At 47.9% G+C, this 18,229-nt stretch overlaps 1 pseudogene across 1 annotated transcript in view; it reads right to left on the bottom strand.

The window, feature by feature from the left end:
- Positions 1–917: 917 nt before the first annotated feature.
- LOC147736881 (uncharacterized) overlaps positions 918–18,229 on the bottom strand; it is a 37,325-nt pseudogene continuing 20,013 nt past the window's right edge. Inside the window, exon 2 of the transcript XR_015307588.1 lies at positions 918–3,881. The product of XR_015307588.1 is annotated as an uncharacterized LOC147736881 (transcript). The remainder of the gene's footprint in view (positions 3,882–18,229) is intronic.

Genomic DNA, 18,229 nt, shown 5'->3' with positions numbered 1-18,229 from the left:
CGGTCAGCAGCAGGAGGCCAGACTTGTGTCTGTGGTGGCAGCGTCCATTTTGTGAAGCTGAGGCTCTGTTTAACTTTAACCGGGGTTAAGGCTACGCACATGTCGTGTCCCTCTAGAAGGGTGGAATGCTATCCCCGTCGCCAGAATTGGCGAGGGGATAGTATTCCAATTCGTATGACACCTTACTCGACATGTTTTGATAAAGCCAAACCAAAGTTAGCATTTAACCGCGAGGATTATAATGCACTTAAGAGTATATGGTATGGCAATATCCCGGAACAGCTTAGGGAGTTGTTCCCGACAGCTGCAGACAGGCTCAGCTCATGCTAGAGCACCATCTCACATATTTCCAAGCACTCTGCCTCCAGGATTGATGAGGCCTTCCATAGGAGTGGCTGATAGGAACATATGTGTCCAGTTTAGGGTTAGGCACAGGCATACTGTACCTAAGTAAGAGGTGATTACACCAACTTACCCCAGCTGAGTGATCAGCCAGTTGTGTCAAATATGGAGGCCAGGCCAGGGGTGGCACAATACATGCTGCAGCCCCTGGCAGGCCTTGGCTACACCTATGCCCTGGGTACCTATGGTACACTGTTACAGGGGCCTATAAGGTGAACCAATTCCAATTGTGTTATGCACCTAAGGTACATGGAGTCCATTTTAAGGAGAGAGCAATCAGCCTGGGGCCCTGAATAGCAGGATCCCAGGCCAACTAAGTCAAAAACCAGCTAAACACCAGGCAAAAAGTTTGGGGGTAACCATAGTCAGATATCCACCTTCCTACACCATATATCTCTGACATTGTTAAACTAAGGCCAATTATGGCATGGATGAGAGCTTGGACTAATCCGGAGGCAGCTCTGACCAGGGAAATAATTACAGACTGTTTACAAAGAGACAAGGCCCTACAAATCCCTTGGTTGAAATATGTGAAAGATTCTTTGACAAGTATTGACCAGGGACAGATTTTTAATGACCCCTCCTTGATTGTAAATAGTTGTAAAATGAAGGTAAAAAAATTGCTTTTAGAAAAATATGTTGCTGACAGAAGAAGTTGTGGCCTGGCAAAGAAATCACGAGCAGCCTATGACCTTGTAAGAAATGGAGGGGGAATGGAATCATATCTGTTTCTTATGTATAGCCAAAATGATCGTTTTTTAATGTGCCGTTTTAGGCTCAATTGGTTACCAAATATTTTAGCTTACCCTGCTGGTTTTACTGTATCAATTGAGCAGAAGGGTGCCTGCGGCTGCGACAATAGGTCTCCGCAGGACACCCTTCATTTTGTACTTTTATGTTCATTTTATAGCAACCCCAGGCGATTGTTTTTGGTAGACATTTTAAAGAAGCAGAAATTCCGCCAAGCAAGAACTGCATTGTTGTTTTTACAGAAAGCCACTGATCCCCACACCCTATGTGCCATTTTAAGCTTTTTAAAAGTAGCATTAAGATTGAGGAATACAAGAAATGAATTAGTGTTGTAAAATTATATGTGCCCCGCGAATCATATCCTCTCTTCTCTATCGCTGTTTTTAACATGTAAAGTTCAGGAATGAAATGTAATGAAATCTAATGAAATTTTATGTAATGTGCTTTTATGAGGAATTTTTATTCTTCGAAATAAAGATTTACTGACTGACTGACTGACTGACTGAATTTCTTCATACATTCACTGCACTGGAATGGTTTTTCCCCTGTGTGTGTTCGCTGATGACTCCTGAGAGTTGAGGAATGACTAAAACTACTTCCACATTCATTGCAATGGTATGATTTTTCCCCAGTATGTGTTCGCTGATGTCATTGGAGATGTGACAACCGAATGAAGCTCTTTACACATTCACTGCACTGGAATGGCTTTTCCCGAGTGTGTGTTCGCTGATGACTCCTGAGTTTTGAGGATTGACTAAAACTACTCCCACATTCATTGCAATGGTATGGTTTTTCCCCTGTGTGTGTTCGCTGATGTCTCCTCAGATGTGAGGAATTACTAAAACTACTTCCACATTCATTGCACTGGAATGGTTTTTCCCGTGTGTGCTCGCTGATGTTTTTGGAGATGTGATAACTTACTAAACCTCTTTACACATTCATTGCATTAAAATGGCTTTTCCCCAGTGTGTGTTCGCTGATGACGCCTGAGATTTGAGGATTGACTAAAACTACTTCCACATTCATTGCAATGGTATGGTTTTTCCCCAGTATGTGTTCGCTGATGTGATTGGAGAGTTGATAACTGACTAAAGTTCTTTACACATTCATTGCACTGGAATGGTTTTTCCCCTGTGTGTGTTCGCTGATGTATCCTCAGATGTGAGGAATTACTAAAACTACTTCCACATTCATTGCACTGGAATGGTTTTTCCCCTGTGTGTGTTCGCTGATGACTCCTGAGAGTTGAGGATTAACTAAAACTTCTTCCACATTCATTGCACTGGAATGGTTTTTCCCCAGTATGTGTTCGTTGATGTGATTGGAGATGTGATAACAGACTGAAGCTCTTTACACATTCACTGCACTGGAATGGTTTTTCCCCTGTGTGTGTTCGCTGATGTCTACTCAGATGTGAGGAATTACTAAAACTACTTCCACATTCATTGCACTGGAATGGCTTTTCCCCTGTGTGTGTTCCCTGATGACTCCTGAGAGTTGAGGATAGACTAAAACTACTTCCACATTCATTGCACTGGAATGGTTTTTCCCCTGTGTGTGTTCGCTGATGTGATTGGAGATGTGATAACCGAATGAAGCTCTTTACACATTCACTGCACTGGAATGGCTTTTCCCCAGTGTGTGTTCGCTGATGTGATTGGAGATGTGATAACTGACTAAAGCTCTTCATACATTCAATGCACTGAAATGGTTTTTTCCCTGTGTGTGTTCGTTTATGTACTTGGAGGTCTGATGACCGACTGAACCTCTTCACACATTCATTGCAATGGTATGATTTTTCCCCTGTGTGGGTTCGCTGATTATCTTTTAGGTGTGTTAACTGACTAAAGTTCTTCATACATTCATTGCAATTGCACATTGCTTCTCCCGTGTGTGTTTGCTGATGGTTCTTTAGTAGCGACGACAAACTAAAGCTCTTGCTGCATGGGAATGATTTTTCTTTCTTGGTTAGTGTCTGTGAGTCGGGTTTATAATTGTCTGCATCCCATGACTGTGTTTCCTGAGGAGCTAACATGGTTGATGAAGCACTTGTGTTATTCTCACATTCCCGGTGTGTGTGTGTGGTATTTTGGGATGGTTGATTTCAGATTTCACAATGAAATAGAAGATTCGCCAGCTACATATATTATTATCTTGGCAAGTAAAGCTTCTTTGTAGGTGGGTATGTCTTTAGATTGCATAATAGTTTTGTGTGTTACGGGTAAAGATTAGTCTTCCTTCTGGTCGATGCAAATTAGCACAGTCTGTTGTAGATCAAGGACCCTCTCTTTCTATTACCCTTCAGTTGTCTGGCTCCACTCCCTTGTGTTTTTCTCGTGCTCATGTGGTTTGGCCAGAAAGAGTTTATAATACTCTTAGCACGCTGAATGGTGGTATGCCATCATTACAGGAAGCAGAGCAATGCTGTATCCACCTCATACCAAACACATGATCAAAGCTGGTGGTGCAGGCCTGTTTCTACAGGAGGTGGTTTGTCAGTGTTGTTGCCTTAATTTTCTAGAGGTCATTTCTTAGTCATGTTGCGTGCATCCACTGATATGCTCTTGACTGCTTCTTCCAGGATCTATCAGTTTATGTTCAGGGTCCTCAGTCTCTGACTGTGCAGATCTTTTCCTGAATATTGGAGCTTATTTTGTCTAACCACTTTTTTCAGAATTGCACGATTACTGTCATTCTTCACGATCCTTTGTGCATTCAAGGCAGGTTTCCTATTGGATGTAAAGAGATTTAAAATCATTAAATGGAAATGTAAGAGAATGTGAATACACAATATTTAACTAGTTGTAAAAGATATCTCTTCTTTACCATTTATGAAGGTTACCAAGGGCTATTTCACCATACACAGATATTTAACTAAATCTTTCATTGAACATGTCACTCTTACTTACTTCAGAAAAGGAGGTGATTTTCCAGTGTTCACAGAGTAACTTAGTACAGAAAGAGTGCACATGGAGTGCCCACTCGCTAGAGGTACAGCGTTCGGAAGATGCAACATGGCCAAGATTTGATTTAAACAAGAAGGGATTGTGGAAAAAGAGATGGATCAGGATCTGCTGCTGTCACTTCAGTTTCAGGAAAAGTATAACAACGGTAACCCTTTCAAGAACGGTATCACAAACAAAACTCTCAAGAAGTATATAATAAAGGTAACGCTCCAGGAAGTATATAAGAAATGAAGCTCCATTCACTCTCTTCTTGACAATACTTTCCTGTTCACACTGGAGCAGCTGAAGTTACAACTCCTGTCTTTACTTTTCTGTTTGTTAAGTTATCTTTGCCAGTTTCCTGGGGTTGGTTCAAGCATTTGTGGGAAGATTACAGCATTGATTATAGAGATTCCATCACAACCTGTAATATACCTGCAATATCTCTTCTGCAAATGCGTCTGCTTTTTGTCTTTTTCTACCTTACCATGGCATCTGACTTAATGTTTTCCGTTTGGTGCCAGCATGCTACTCTGTGGGTGGGTGGAGCGTTGGCAGAATGGGACAAGATGTCTGTTGCTTGAGGGGGAGTGCAGAATTTATACCTTTGGGCATTTCTTGAAATCAGCTTCACCTTACTCCCTGTTCATCGCCTTCCATACTCCCTTGTGTCTGCGTACTCGCTCCACAGGGTTCACTCACAGCTAAAGCAGAGGAGTGACTCGATGCACACAGCAGACATCAGGTAATGATCTGACAGACAAATGGCCATGCTTGGCAGTACCAGGATCCCAACCGTCAATAAAGAGGCTCGCCAGGGACATACAAACGGAGGAAGTGCACAGGTAGCTACTAATGAGGTACAAACAGAGTAGGCGAACCTGTAGGTATATGCTTCTTTTTCGGTCTGTTTCAGGACTTTACTGGGCTGGGTATTGGTGTGCACTATATCTTATTCCTGCGGCTGATAGTAGCACTTGCTGCAGGGGTGTTAGCACAACACCTGGAGACTGCCTGCCTTGAGGGGAAGGTGAGGTTCCAGGCGTCAGACAATATCAGCAAGGGACATAAATGGATCCTATGAAACACAGCGGCAAAAGAGCCGGGTCTTCCACTGTTTCTGGATCAGTAAGTGATATTGACTCTTTCTAAGGTTAGGAGGCATAGAGTTCCATCGGGTCGGAGCTAAGACATGGAAGGAGGAACCTCCCGTTCTGGCTCTGCTGTGACGAGTGATGTGGGCCAGGTTTAGATTGGCGGAGCGTAGTGTTCTGCTGGGCTTGTAAAATTGCATCCAGGCAGCTAGGCTGGGTTCTCCTTGCTTGCATAGGATTTTGTGTGAGATGGATAGAGCTTTGAAAGCTTTCCAATAGTTCAAAAGTTGGGAAGCAGAGCTGAATCGGTTCAGAACAGATTTCTTTGAGCCCAAATAGAGATATTTGCAATAGTCCAGGAGCAAAATGACAAGGCACTGTACAATCAGTTGGCAGGATTGCCAGGAAAAGTGTCCTAATATTGGTTTGAGGTTCCTTAGGGTGCCAAAACAGTGACCTGCTAGAATCTGGACACCGGTTTCAAAGGATGAAGAGCTATCCATCCATACCCCAAGGTTTTCTACCACCACTTTAAGTTCGATGGGTACATAGTATTTCTGGACATCATTGATCACTACAAAGATGGGTATGTCTGCCGAGCAGGAGTTAGGTTTTAAACAGTTGTTGTGCATCCATGCCGCCACCGCTGTTAGACAGTTTCTATATTTGATACAACCGCTGGTCAACTCTGCTGACAAGGAAATAATTAGCTGAGTGTCGTCTGCATACAACACTGGTGAGATTCCAAAGGAATTAACAACTTTACCAGAGGTCTGACGTGAATAATAAAAAGGGTAGGACTGAGCTCCAAACCCTGGGAGATGCCAGGAGCCAGTCCTCTGTGTGATGAGACGATAGGGGGGTGCTATAACTTGAAAGGACCACTCCTTTAAAAAGGAAGTAAACCAGGCCAGACCTTTGCCCTGTGCCCCCAGGTCAGTGAGGAGAGTTAACATTATTGCATGTGAGACAGTGTCGAAGGCCGCACTTCAATCTAGGAGTATCAGAGCCCGGGATTTGCCAGCATATACAGTACTGTAAAGGGATTCAGCAACTGTTAAAAGAGCAGTTTCGGTGCTGTATGATCTAAATCCATTTTGGGAACAATCTAATATTTCATATTGTTCTAATATTTTGGTTGGGAGATTGTTTACATGTTTCTCGGCATCCTTGGACAGAAACGACAGAAGAGAAATGGGTCAATAGTTTTCTGGCTGAGTGGAATTTAGCGAAGACTTTTTTAGAAGAGGGATCACCTTGGCGTGTTTCCATGATATTGATACTTCTGAAGTGCTCAGCGTGAGTTTGGCTAATTCTAGAAATATGGGTGTGACGCTCTCCTGAAATTTCAAAATATAATCAGGTTTAAATGGGTCATCCGTAGATCCAGATTTCACTTGACGCATTAAGGTAGGAATAGAATCTGCGTCAAGTAGAGCCAATTGGTCCAAGGTAGCCCATTGCGCGAGGTAGCTCCCTGTGTCAAGAGAGACAGGTCTGACTGTTTTCTCACCCCTGTTAAAGTAAAGATAAAGATCATTGACCAAGCTTGCTGCAGTGGCTGTTAGAAGCTTCCGATAATCCAGGAGTGGAGGTGGGTTTATTCAGGTGTTCACAATAGAGAAGACTTCCTCAGAAGGCTTACTGCTGTTTTTGATTTGTCTGCAAATATTTCGATACAGGCTGTTTTAATCAGTTTCTTATAGCATTTAATCGCTCTCAAGTATGGCATTCATGCAGCAGCATGATAGGATTTGTGCCAAGCGCACTCTATTTCTTAGAATTGCTTCTTTTCCGAGCAATGCTTCATTGAACCAAGCAACTGGCCCTTTTTGGCAGCTATTTGTTTAAACTGCCTGTTGCACTGTTGTGTTTTAGTTAGGGGATGGGTCTATACCTTAATAAAATGTTCTCCGTTCTTTGCCACATCACCCTATTTTAACCACCACATCTTTTTGCGTTTTTGTGTCTTCTCTATGGTCTTGTGTTTTCTAAAGTGAATGTGGGTTGATCCAACCCATTACCATATCACAACGAGAAATTGATGGCAATCCAGATATAGGAGTTTGGTTCTTACCACATATCACTGTAGCGTTCTTCTTCCGTTTTGAGTTCCGTATCCGTTTACTTTTTTTGTGACTTAGGTACCAACTTACCTCTGTGAAGTTGTAGATAGCCTGCCACAGTATTGGCCTTTAGAGCCCCGGCTTGTTTTGTTGTTCATAAGTTAGTAATTGGGGATGTGAACATGGGCTGGTCTTTAAAATTTCCCTTTGACCCTTCCTCTCCCGGTATTGTTGTAGCAGGAATCAAATGATCCAAGGCAGAATTGAGCCATGCTTTGGTGGAAGCCTTCGCACGTTCTATATTGGAGTCTATTAAAGGGCACACTCCTTTCGATAAACCTTGAAAAGGCAGATGGGTCCAGTTTATGCCACTACCTCTCGTGGGGTTACCGGTCATGTTTTTTTCAATACTAGTAGTATCTATCGTCATTGGCACCAAATAATGGTTTGACCAGGTCCCTGGAACAGGGGGAGCAGTTTGAAGGGTGGCTAGGTTGGAAAAAATAGGGTCCAGCAGGTGGCCGGCCTCGTAGCTGAATGTTTTACTAACTGAGCTAATTGGAAAGTGGCCATGTCATTAGTAAAGTCCTGGATTTATTTATTGTTGATTAGATCAAGATAAAGATTCAAGTCTCCAAGTATGTTAAAGTTGGATTGTTGAAGTGAGTGCAAGGTAGAAAGCTCTATTGGAGATTCCCTGGACTGTTTAGAGGGACCTGGCAGTCTATACATAAGAAAGCCTGAAAAGGTCAAAGTTTTGCTAAAAAGGCAGTTTAAATGGAATGCTTTCACAGTCCTAAATAAGGCCAGGGAACAGAATGCACTTAATACAGGTTCTGTGAATGATTGTGATACCAACCCATCTGCCACAGGGTATATCACATCTTTGAACGAGATATCCTGGAGGGAGAGCCCAAACATGTTCTACATATGTAGATTGAGTGAGCCATGTTTCTGTGAGGAATAAGACACTGAGCTTGTGATCCAGGACGGGGATATCAGCATAGTGGCAGGTCAGTGCGCGAAAGTTAATTCTGTGCATTTTTAAAGTTAATGACATTGAGTTAGCCTTAGAGGAAGTAGTAGCAGAATTAGTGAAGTTACCCTTAATAGTTGAAGCAAAACGACAATGTCTGCAGTGCACTCCGGCCATGCCGTTTCCCCAAAGGTGAACGGGTGTAGGCAAACCTTGGTGCAAAGTGGCCTGAATAACAGCGGTTAAGGGGCAGAGTGGGTAGTCCTAGGCGATGTCAAAGGAGCAGGGGTTCTGGACTCAGGCACTGACAGGCTTGCCTTAGGTGCACCTTCAGCGCATCCGAACATTGACTGCCATTTTATAGCAGATCGGGCTCATGGAACTTTCCCCAGGTGAAGCCACTAGACTGCTAACCTCTCAGATCAGTAAATCTTTATTTCGATGATTAAAAACCATCATAAAAATACATATGTACAGTTAAAAAATTATTTAAATAGCATTTCTGAACTTTTATCTAAAAATTAAGATACATAGTTATAAAACACAGTATACATTCATTCCTTGATAAAAATCATTAGCATTACCCTCTTGTCATTCTTAAAATTGTAGCCACTTTTAAAAAGTTCATAATGGAGCATAATGTTCGCATATCGTTTGCTCTTTGCAAGAAGAGTAAAGCCGTTTTGGCATGTCGAAACTTAGCCTCTTTCAAAATAGCCACCAAGAATTTGCGTCGAGGCATCTGGTAACAAGCATTTACAATGCAATGGTTTCGCCTTTGGAAAAGTTAGAGCTATTGGCATTGTAAATGACAAAATTTGTATTTATGTGTTGGTTTTAAAAACAGATAAATAAATGGCATTGTCATTTACATTGCCATTAGCTTAATCTCTCGCAAATGTGACACCTATTGTACCCTACGGACGAGCTCAGCAGACAGCAATTACTACCACACACACACACACACACACCCAGAGCCACAGACACACACACCCAGAGCCACACACACCCCCCCAGAGCCACACACACACACACCCAGAGCCACACACACACACACACACCCAGAGCCACACACACACACACCCAGAGCCACACACACACCCAGAGCCACAGCCACACACACACACACATACCCAGAGCCACAGCCACACACACACATACCCAGAGCCACAGCCACACACACACATACCCAGAGCCACAGCCACACACACACATACCCAGAGCCACAGCCACACACACACATACCCAGAGCCACAGCCACACACACACACATACCCAGAGCCACAGCCACACACACACATACCCAGAGCCACAGCCACACACATACCCAGAGCCACAGCCACACACACATACCCAGAGCCACCCCCAACCACCCAGAGCCACACACACACCCACCCAGAGCTACACACACACACCCACCCAGAGCCACACACACACACCCACCCAGAGCCACACACCCACCCAGAGCCACACACACACACACACACCCAGAGCCACACACACACACACACCCAGAGCCACACACACACCCACCCAGAGCCACACACACACCCACCCAGAGCCACACACACACACACCCACCCAGAGCCACACACACACACACCCACCCAGAGCCACACACACACACACACCCACCCAGAGCCACACACACACACACACCCACCCAGAGCCACACACACACACCCACCCACCCAGAGCCACACACACACACCCACCCAGAGCCACACACACACACCCACCCACCCAGAGCCACACACACACCCAGAGCCACACACACCCACCCACAGCCACACACACCCACCCACAGCCACACACACACCCTCCCACCCAGAGCCACACACACCCACCCACCCACAGCGCCACACACACTCACCCAGAGCCACACACACACACCCAGAGCCACACACACACACCCACCCAGAGCCACACACACACACCCACCCAGAGCCACACACACACACCCACCCAGAGCTACACACACACCCACCCAGAGCCACACACACACACCCACCCAGAGCCACACACACACACCCACCCAGAGCTACACACACACCCAGAGCCACACACACACACACCCAGAGCCACACACACACACCCACCCAGAGCCACACACACACACCCACCCAGAGCCACACACACACACCCACCCAGAGCCACACACACACACCCACCCAGAGCCACACACACACACCCACCCAGAGCCACACACACACACACCCACCCAGAGCCACACACACACACACCCACCCAGAGCCACACACACACACACCCACCCAGAGCCACACACACACACACCCACCCAGAGCCACACACACACACACCCACCCAGAGCCACACACACACACTCACCCAGAGCCACACACACACACCCACCCAGAGCCACACACACACACACCCACCCAGAGCCACACACACACACACCCACCCAGAGCCACACACACACACACCCACCCAGAGCCACACACACACACCCACCCAGAGCCACACACACACACCCACCCAGAGCCACACACACACACCCACCCAGAGCCACACACACACACCCACCCACCCACCCAGAGCCACACACACACCCAGAGCCACACACACCCACCCACAGCCACACACACACCCTCCCACCCAGAGCCACACACACCCACACACCCACCCAGAGCCACACACACACCCACCCAGAGCCACACACACACCCACCCAGAGCCACACACACACCCACCCAGAGCCACACACACACCCACCCAGAGCCACACACACACCCACCCAGAGCCACACACACACCCACCCAGAGCCACACACACACAGGAGAGCAAGCACAGCGAGGGGGCAGGGAACTAAAAGTAAAATACTAAAAATAAAATATTCCATGTCGCAATTAAAGTTACCATCACCCAGTCACTGGTTAATGACTGTAAAAACATCATCATCACCTATGTACCGAAGGGAGGAGTAAAGAACCTCAGGATGCCCTTCAGTGTAAAAGTCTTCATTGGCTTAGGGTGCAGGTGGGTCTTATTTGTGTTTGAGCCAGCAGGCTCTAAAGCAACTATGCCCAGATGTGGGAGTCCCTCCTCAGGGGACTCGGTACCAACCATGCCCAGGTGGAGCCCTTGTGGGCTTTAAATCAGAAATGCCCCTGGGAGCCTCTCAGGCTCTCACTCAATTATGCCCCTTGAACCTCTCCTTGCTCCGGTCCCACTCCGATAAGGTCACTCTGCTGCCGGCATGCGGGACTCTCTGGCTGCTGGTCTGCTTCCTTCGCCCTCCTCTCGCTGGGGGAGCCTCGGGGAGAGACGCTGGCTACAATCCGGTGGTGGAGGAGCACGGGGTAGGCTCCCGTGGACTTCCTGCCTTTCTCTTGGCCAATAGCTTCCTCCCAGCCGGGAGAAGTGGAAATGGAGCCTGCGAGGCTCTTCTCTATGTCCCGGCCGGCCTCGCCCACCGTCAGGCGCGGCACCGGCTTCAGCTCTTTTCCTCGTCCTTCGTGGCAAGAGGGGCAATCGCAGCACACATTTTTGCATTTACCTAATGACAAAAGATCAGCGAGAAGGCATCGGACTGGGAGGGGGTGGAATGAACGGGGAGAAATGCCACGGCTGCAAGATCAGAGAGAAGGCATCGGACTGGGAGGGGGGTGGAAAGAACGGGGAGAAATGCCACGGCTGTGTCTCCTCGGCTCTGGCAGGGCAGGGAGAGGCTGCAGGAGGTTCCTGACGAGAAAGGAGCATTACGTGAACCCACCCGCTCGCCCTAGCTCCTAGAAAAAAATGCTGGCCGCAAACATCCTGGGGGAAAAAAAAATAAGACAACACCCACCGCCGCAATGAAGGCAACAAAGGGGCGGAGAGGGAAAAAGTCACCGGAACGCCCACGAATCGCCTCGGACAATGACTGACAGATCTCTCTTCCAATGGCTAGCCTCCATTTATGGAGCTAGTCAATGGAAGAGAGAGGCGGGACAAAGCCACATACTGCTTCTCAAAAGATTTCGCCTGACCAGAAAGGAGAAGCACAGTGATTTAAATCTGGAATTAATAATAATAATCTTATTTGGTGAGGGCTACAGGAAATGTGGAACAAACAATAGAAATAAGAAAAAAAATGTGCCATAGCTTACCAAAGCAAAAGAAGAAAAAAAAACTAGATAGTCGTTTTTAAGAAATGCGATAACGCCAGGACACATGGCTCAGTGATTAAGTTAGATGTAAAAATATATACACAAATTCGTTGCTGACACTAAAACCAAGATTCTGAAGTTTTAGAGCTGGCTTTCCCACTTGTGATCCTGGACAAATCTGTTACCTCCCTGCCACACGCTCCTCATCTAAAAGACACACCGACTGTTTACTCAGACTAGCTGCCACAAAAAATAACCACAAAACAAGAGATTTGCATAGATCTAACAGCTAAAAAAAAAATCAATAATTATGAACAAATATGGAGGAGAAAAACCTTGAAGTTTCTGGCTTTAAAGAGAACGTTTCCCCAGGACCACAAATACACCGCACACCCCCTTCCCTACTTCTAACAGGAGCATTCACCCCAGAATCAAAGCACTGGCAGGGACCCACTGCAGCTGGCAAGTAGCATTTACAAGATCATCAGAGGTGTCTGCCGAGCTGCCAATCACATACATCTGATAGTGCAGTCCTCAATCACACTTCAGCTCTTCTCCTCACTTATACCCACTCATGTGTGGAGACAGAAGGGGCCACTAGAGAGTCACTGGGAGACAGACAGCAGAGGGCGAAGGCATGGACACGAGGAACACACACTGGGAGACAGAAGGGAGTCACAGATGTAGGGGAAATGGAAACGCAGGAAGAGGCAAACACAGGCAGTTACAGACAATGGGAGACACAGACACTAAGACACACAGACAGAGGCGGACCACAGAACCTGCTGACACTGGGAGAGAAAGACCATGGGAGATGTGGACACATGGGAGGTAGACACAAGAAATCACAGACACTGGGAGACACAGACACTAAGAGACACAGATACAGATGTGGACCACAGAGCCTGCAGACTCTGGGAGAGGCAGACCATGGAAGATGCGAACACATGGGAGATGCACATGGGAGAAACAAGCCCATGGGAGAAACAAGCACATGGAGAGACAGAGGTGGGCCACAGAACCCGTAGACACTGGGAGAGACAGACTTTGGGTGATGCAGGCACATAGGAGATGTACACTGGAGACCAGACACATAGGAATCATAACGCAGAGACACAGAATATGGGAGACACATACACTAAGAGCGACACAGATGGACCACAGAACCTGCAAACACTGGGAGAGACAATCCGTGGGAGATGCATATGGGATATGACGGCACGTGGGAGAGAAAGACACATGGGTATCACAGACAATGGGAGACACAGACACTAAGACAGAGACACAGTGATGGACCACAGAACCCGCAGATACTGGGAGAGAGAGTCATATGGGAGAGGCAGATACATGGGTATCACAGACACCGGGAGACACAGAGACTAAGACAGAGAGACACATTGATGGGACACAGATCGCGCAGACACTGGAAGAGCCAGACATTGGGAGATGCAAATGGTAGATACCAGGACATGGCAGAGAGAGATACATGGAAGAGAGAGACACATGGGAGAGGCAGATACATGGGTATCACAGACACCGGGAGATACAGACACTGTGTCACAGAGAAACATTGATGGACCATCGAACTCGCAGACAGTGGGCGATACAGACCTTGGCAGATGCAACACAGGGAGTATCAGACACATGGGAGAGGCAGACAGAGTGACTCACAGACACTGGGAGACACAAACACCAATAGACAGATGGACGACAGAGCCTGCAGACAGCAGAAGAGACAGACTTTGCGAAATGCAACAAGCAATACAGGGAGACTCACACATATGGAAGAGGCAGACAGAGTGACTCAGACACCGAGAGAAAGACACTAAGAAACAAAGAAAAAGAGATGGGCCACAGACACTTGGTGATACAGACTTTGAGATGCAACAAAGGGAGAATCAAACAAATGGGAGACGCAGACACTAAGAGACAGACGGACAACAGAGCCTGCAGACACTAGAAGAGACACACCTTGGGAGATGGCAACACAGGTAGAAACAGAGGACACAGTCACACAGACAAGAGCTGCACACACAGAGAGACTAAGAGAGACTAAGACACAGAAAGCAGACAAATATATGGACCAGAAAAGCCAGACACTGGGAGAGAGAGACAGAGAAACATCGGCAGCCATGAACACCGAGACACACGCTGCTGCGCACTTTTTTTTTTGAGACAGAGAAACACCAGCAGCCGTGAACACCGAGACACACGCTGCTGCGCACACTCAAGGGGGTGAAGACTGCAGGCAAACACAGATCACACCAGGGGCAGGAAGTTAAAAAAAAAAGTTTCAAAAGTGGCAGCTGGTAATCTCTCCCTGCGTCCTATCTGTCCGCACTGCTCTCGCCCCCTGCGAGGGGGGCCCAGCACCCCCTGGCCCCTCTTCACTGTGACCGGAAGTGGCCCCCGTAGCCCCGCGCCCCTCAGCACTGCACCGCTGCCTGGAGTCTACCGATAAAGGCTCGGAAGCCGCGGCCCAGCTTTCATACCTTCACCGTCCCCCGCACCCCTTACACAGTGTGACGGTCACAACAGAGGTGGTAGCGCCACGCAGCCATGTCCCCCTGCCCAGCCATCACTCACCGGGCGTCTCTCGGGGGACTCCAGCACTCTACCGCTCGGCTTCTCTGGTCATCTCTGCTCCCCTCGCAGCCCTGGGCCCTCTCTTCACTACGGGAGCCCCGGAAGAGGCCAGGAACAGTGCTGCGTCCGCCGGTCACCACAATGCAGCCGGCAGCTCTCCTCTCAGCGCGGGGCTCCCCTTCTCGCACTGGGAGCCCCTCAGGACAATGGCCACCCTTCTTCTCGCATCCGCGGCGGCTTCCCCAGCAGTTCCGGTCTCCCTCTCCACACGGGAGACCGGCAACGAACCACAAGCAGGCTTCCCCCGGGCAGGGGGAAGCGGAAATGGCCGCCTCGAGGCCCCGCCCACGTCGCACCACTGCGTGCCTGGCTTCCTGCGCTGAGGGCCGCCAATGGCAGCGCGGCCCTTGGCAGGGAGGCGGGCGCAGCTCCTCTTGCTCGATCTCCGGGCCAGCGGCGGTGAAATAAAAACGGGGTGGCACCCGTAAATAAAAATATAACAAGCGGGAGGGGGAGACCGGCAACGAACCACAAGCAGGCTTCCCCCGGGCAGGGGGAAGCGGAAATGGCCGCCTCGAGGCCCCGCCCACGTCGCACCACTGCGTGCCTGGCTTCCTGCGCTGAGGGCCGCCAATGGCAGCGCGGCCCTTGGCAGGGAGGCGGGCGCAGCTCCTCTTGCTCGATCTCCGGGCCAGCGGCGGTGAAATAAAAACGGGGTGGCACCCGTAAATAAAAATATAACAAGCGGGAGGGGGAGACCGGCAACGAACCACCAGCAGGCTTCCCCCGGGCAGGGGGAAGCGGAAATGGCCGCCTCGAGGCCCCGCCCACGTCGCACCACTGCGTGCCTGGCTTCCTGCGCTGAGGGCCGCCAATGGCAGCGCGGCCCTTGGCAGGGAGGCGGGCGCAGCTCCTCTTGCTCGATCTCCGGGCCAGCGGCGGTGAAATCAACACGGAGCAATGCCGGGTGGGCACCGGCCTCCAATAATTAAATAAAAACGGGGTGGCACCCGTAAATAAAAATATAACAAGCGGGAGGGGGCGGGAAAGGGGAGGAGAGACGCTGACGACGGAAGGCGGGTGCCGGCAATGCCGGACCAGACACGGGGGCGTTCCCGGCGTCCCGTGACGTCGGCAAAAGCCAAAGAATGTCGGGAACGCCCCCGTGTCTGGTCCGGCATTGACGGACAGGCCCCTCGTCCAATGGCTAGGCTCCGTTTATGGAGCTAGCCAATCGGACGGGGGGGCGTCTTCCATAGTGCTTACTATACTCATTAGATTTCTCTGGAGGCGGAGCCTAATCGGCTCCGCTCACCAGCGAAACCTAAAAAGGACACAAAACTACAAAATGAAGGGTGTTCTGCGGGGACCTATTGTCGCATCCGCAAGCACCCTTCTGCTCAATTGTTAAAGTAAAACCAGATGGATAAGACAGTATAATTGGTAACAAATTGAGCCTAAAACGACACATTAAAAACCTGTCTTGCGCGTTATACATTAAAAATAGATAGGGTTTCATACCCTCACTATTACTCACAAGACAATGAGCAGTGACTGATCTCTTCACCAAATCAATACCAGTTCTGCAAAAAGCGAACTTTTCTATCAGCAATTTTTTGATCAGTGGTTTACACGAGCTAGAAATTAAAGTAGGGTTGATGAAAAGGTCCTTCCGTCCTACATCTTCTAGCGTAACTTTGACATAATTAAGTTGCAAAAAGGGGGGTTCACCCAATATCGTCACTGGGACCTGCGTATGTATATTGCTGAGCGAGAGGGGTCCCAGTAAACACACAGAAAATTATTTACAAACCATCAAGAAAAGTCAATTATAAAGACAAGAAGGTCAGTCTGCTAACATTGTTTTTATTTACAATGTAGCTAAGCCAATTATTAGGGCAAACATTCTAGATATAACATTTGCAATTATAGTAACGTGCCCTGGAAAAGGGGAGAGGGGAAGTGTGCAGTGAGTGTAGGAGAGGGTAAGTGACATAAAAACAAAGCCAAAAGGCTACAATCAATCGAAGACTCTTAAACTGATTCAGATTGTCAATGACCATAAGTTCAGTGATAATACTACAAAGTAACATGCTTCATGAATGTAATCAATAAAGTAATTGTTGGAATGAAGCTGAAAACACAAAAAACAGTCGACGTTTCGACCCCTGTTATAAAGGCAGGCTGAAATTGATCCCTTGCTATGGGGTCTTCATCAGGACGGGAGACAGGGACACAAACCTATTTGGTACAAAAGAGGGTTTTACCATTAGGAACAGATCCACAGAATTGTAATTAAAACTAAAAAAACTCAGCACATCAAAGTTGGAGAAAACAAGACATACCAGGGATGCTTGTTTTCAAGGGAGGAGAGGGAACTAGTACTCCCACACGGCAGGCTCGGTGGAGCCAGAGCTGGGGGGCCAACCTCTGGTATCAGACATGACTGAAGGATAAAAGAAGAAGCACCATTCTGTGGAGGGAAGAATTCATGCAATGGGTAAGCTAGTGCCAAGCAGTTTCAATAGTAACTGGGCAAAGTGGAATGAGTGAACTTACAATGAGCACCACTTATAATTCCAGACGAATTAAGATGAGTCGGGAACACCGTAAGATTCAAAAGGGGGGGCCGCAGGATTACATCAAAATAGAGTCTCTAAGGAAGAAAAAGGGGGGTGGAAAAGACCATCACTAATAATGCCACATGCCAAAAAGGCTTTGGAGAAATTCAATCGGGCATAAAGGTACAGAGGTAAAAAGCTAGCCTACTCCACTCTGCAGATTCACGCGTACGTGGTTGATCAAACCGGCATCTGTCATTAACAGAAAACGAAAGTCTCCAATCAAGTTGTTCGGAGAAACGGAGGCCAGTATGTAGATAAATAGCTGGGTCAACAAATGGAGGTCTCGGAGGAGGGAAGGAAGAGACCATCATTAAATGAGCCATGGGTCAGGAGGCCCTTCAGACAAAGGAGACAATTCAATCAGGCATACCGGTAACGAGTTGCATGGTGAAATCTCCGAGCTTGCTGGGAGTCGCGTACCTGGATATTCAAAACGGCATCTGTCGGTGACAGAAAACGGGGGTCTCTGTTAGAAATGTACGGAGATAGTGGGGTTCTTAGGTGGGTTGCAAAAAGTAAGATCAAAGATATACCTGCAGTGAAGGGAGTTAATCCGAGTGTCACCGGCAGCCGCGTAGCGAAGTTCGCGTAGCGGAGTCAACCAAGGGATTACAAACTGGAGTTGCGATCACGTGGTGTGGATCGTCATAAAAATAAAAGAGGGCAAAAGTGATG

Source organism: Lissotriton vulgaris, chromosome 1_2, assembly GCF_964263255.1.
Source record: "Lissotriton vulgaris chromosome 1_2, aLisVul1.2, whole genome shotgun sequence".
Classification (NCBI taxonomy): Eukaryota; Metazoa; Chordata; class Amphibia; order Caudata; family Salamandridae; genus Lissotriton; species Lissotriton vulgaris.
This window is presented reverse-complemented; position numbering and strand designations above follow the sequence as displayed.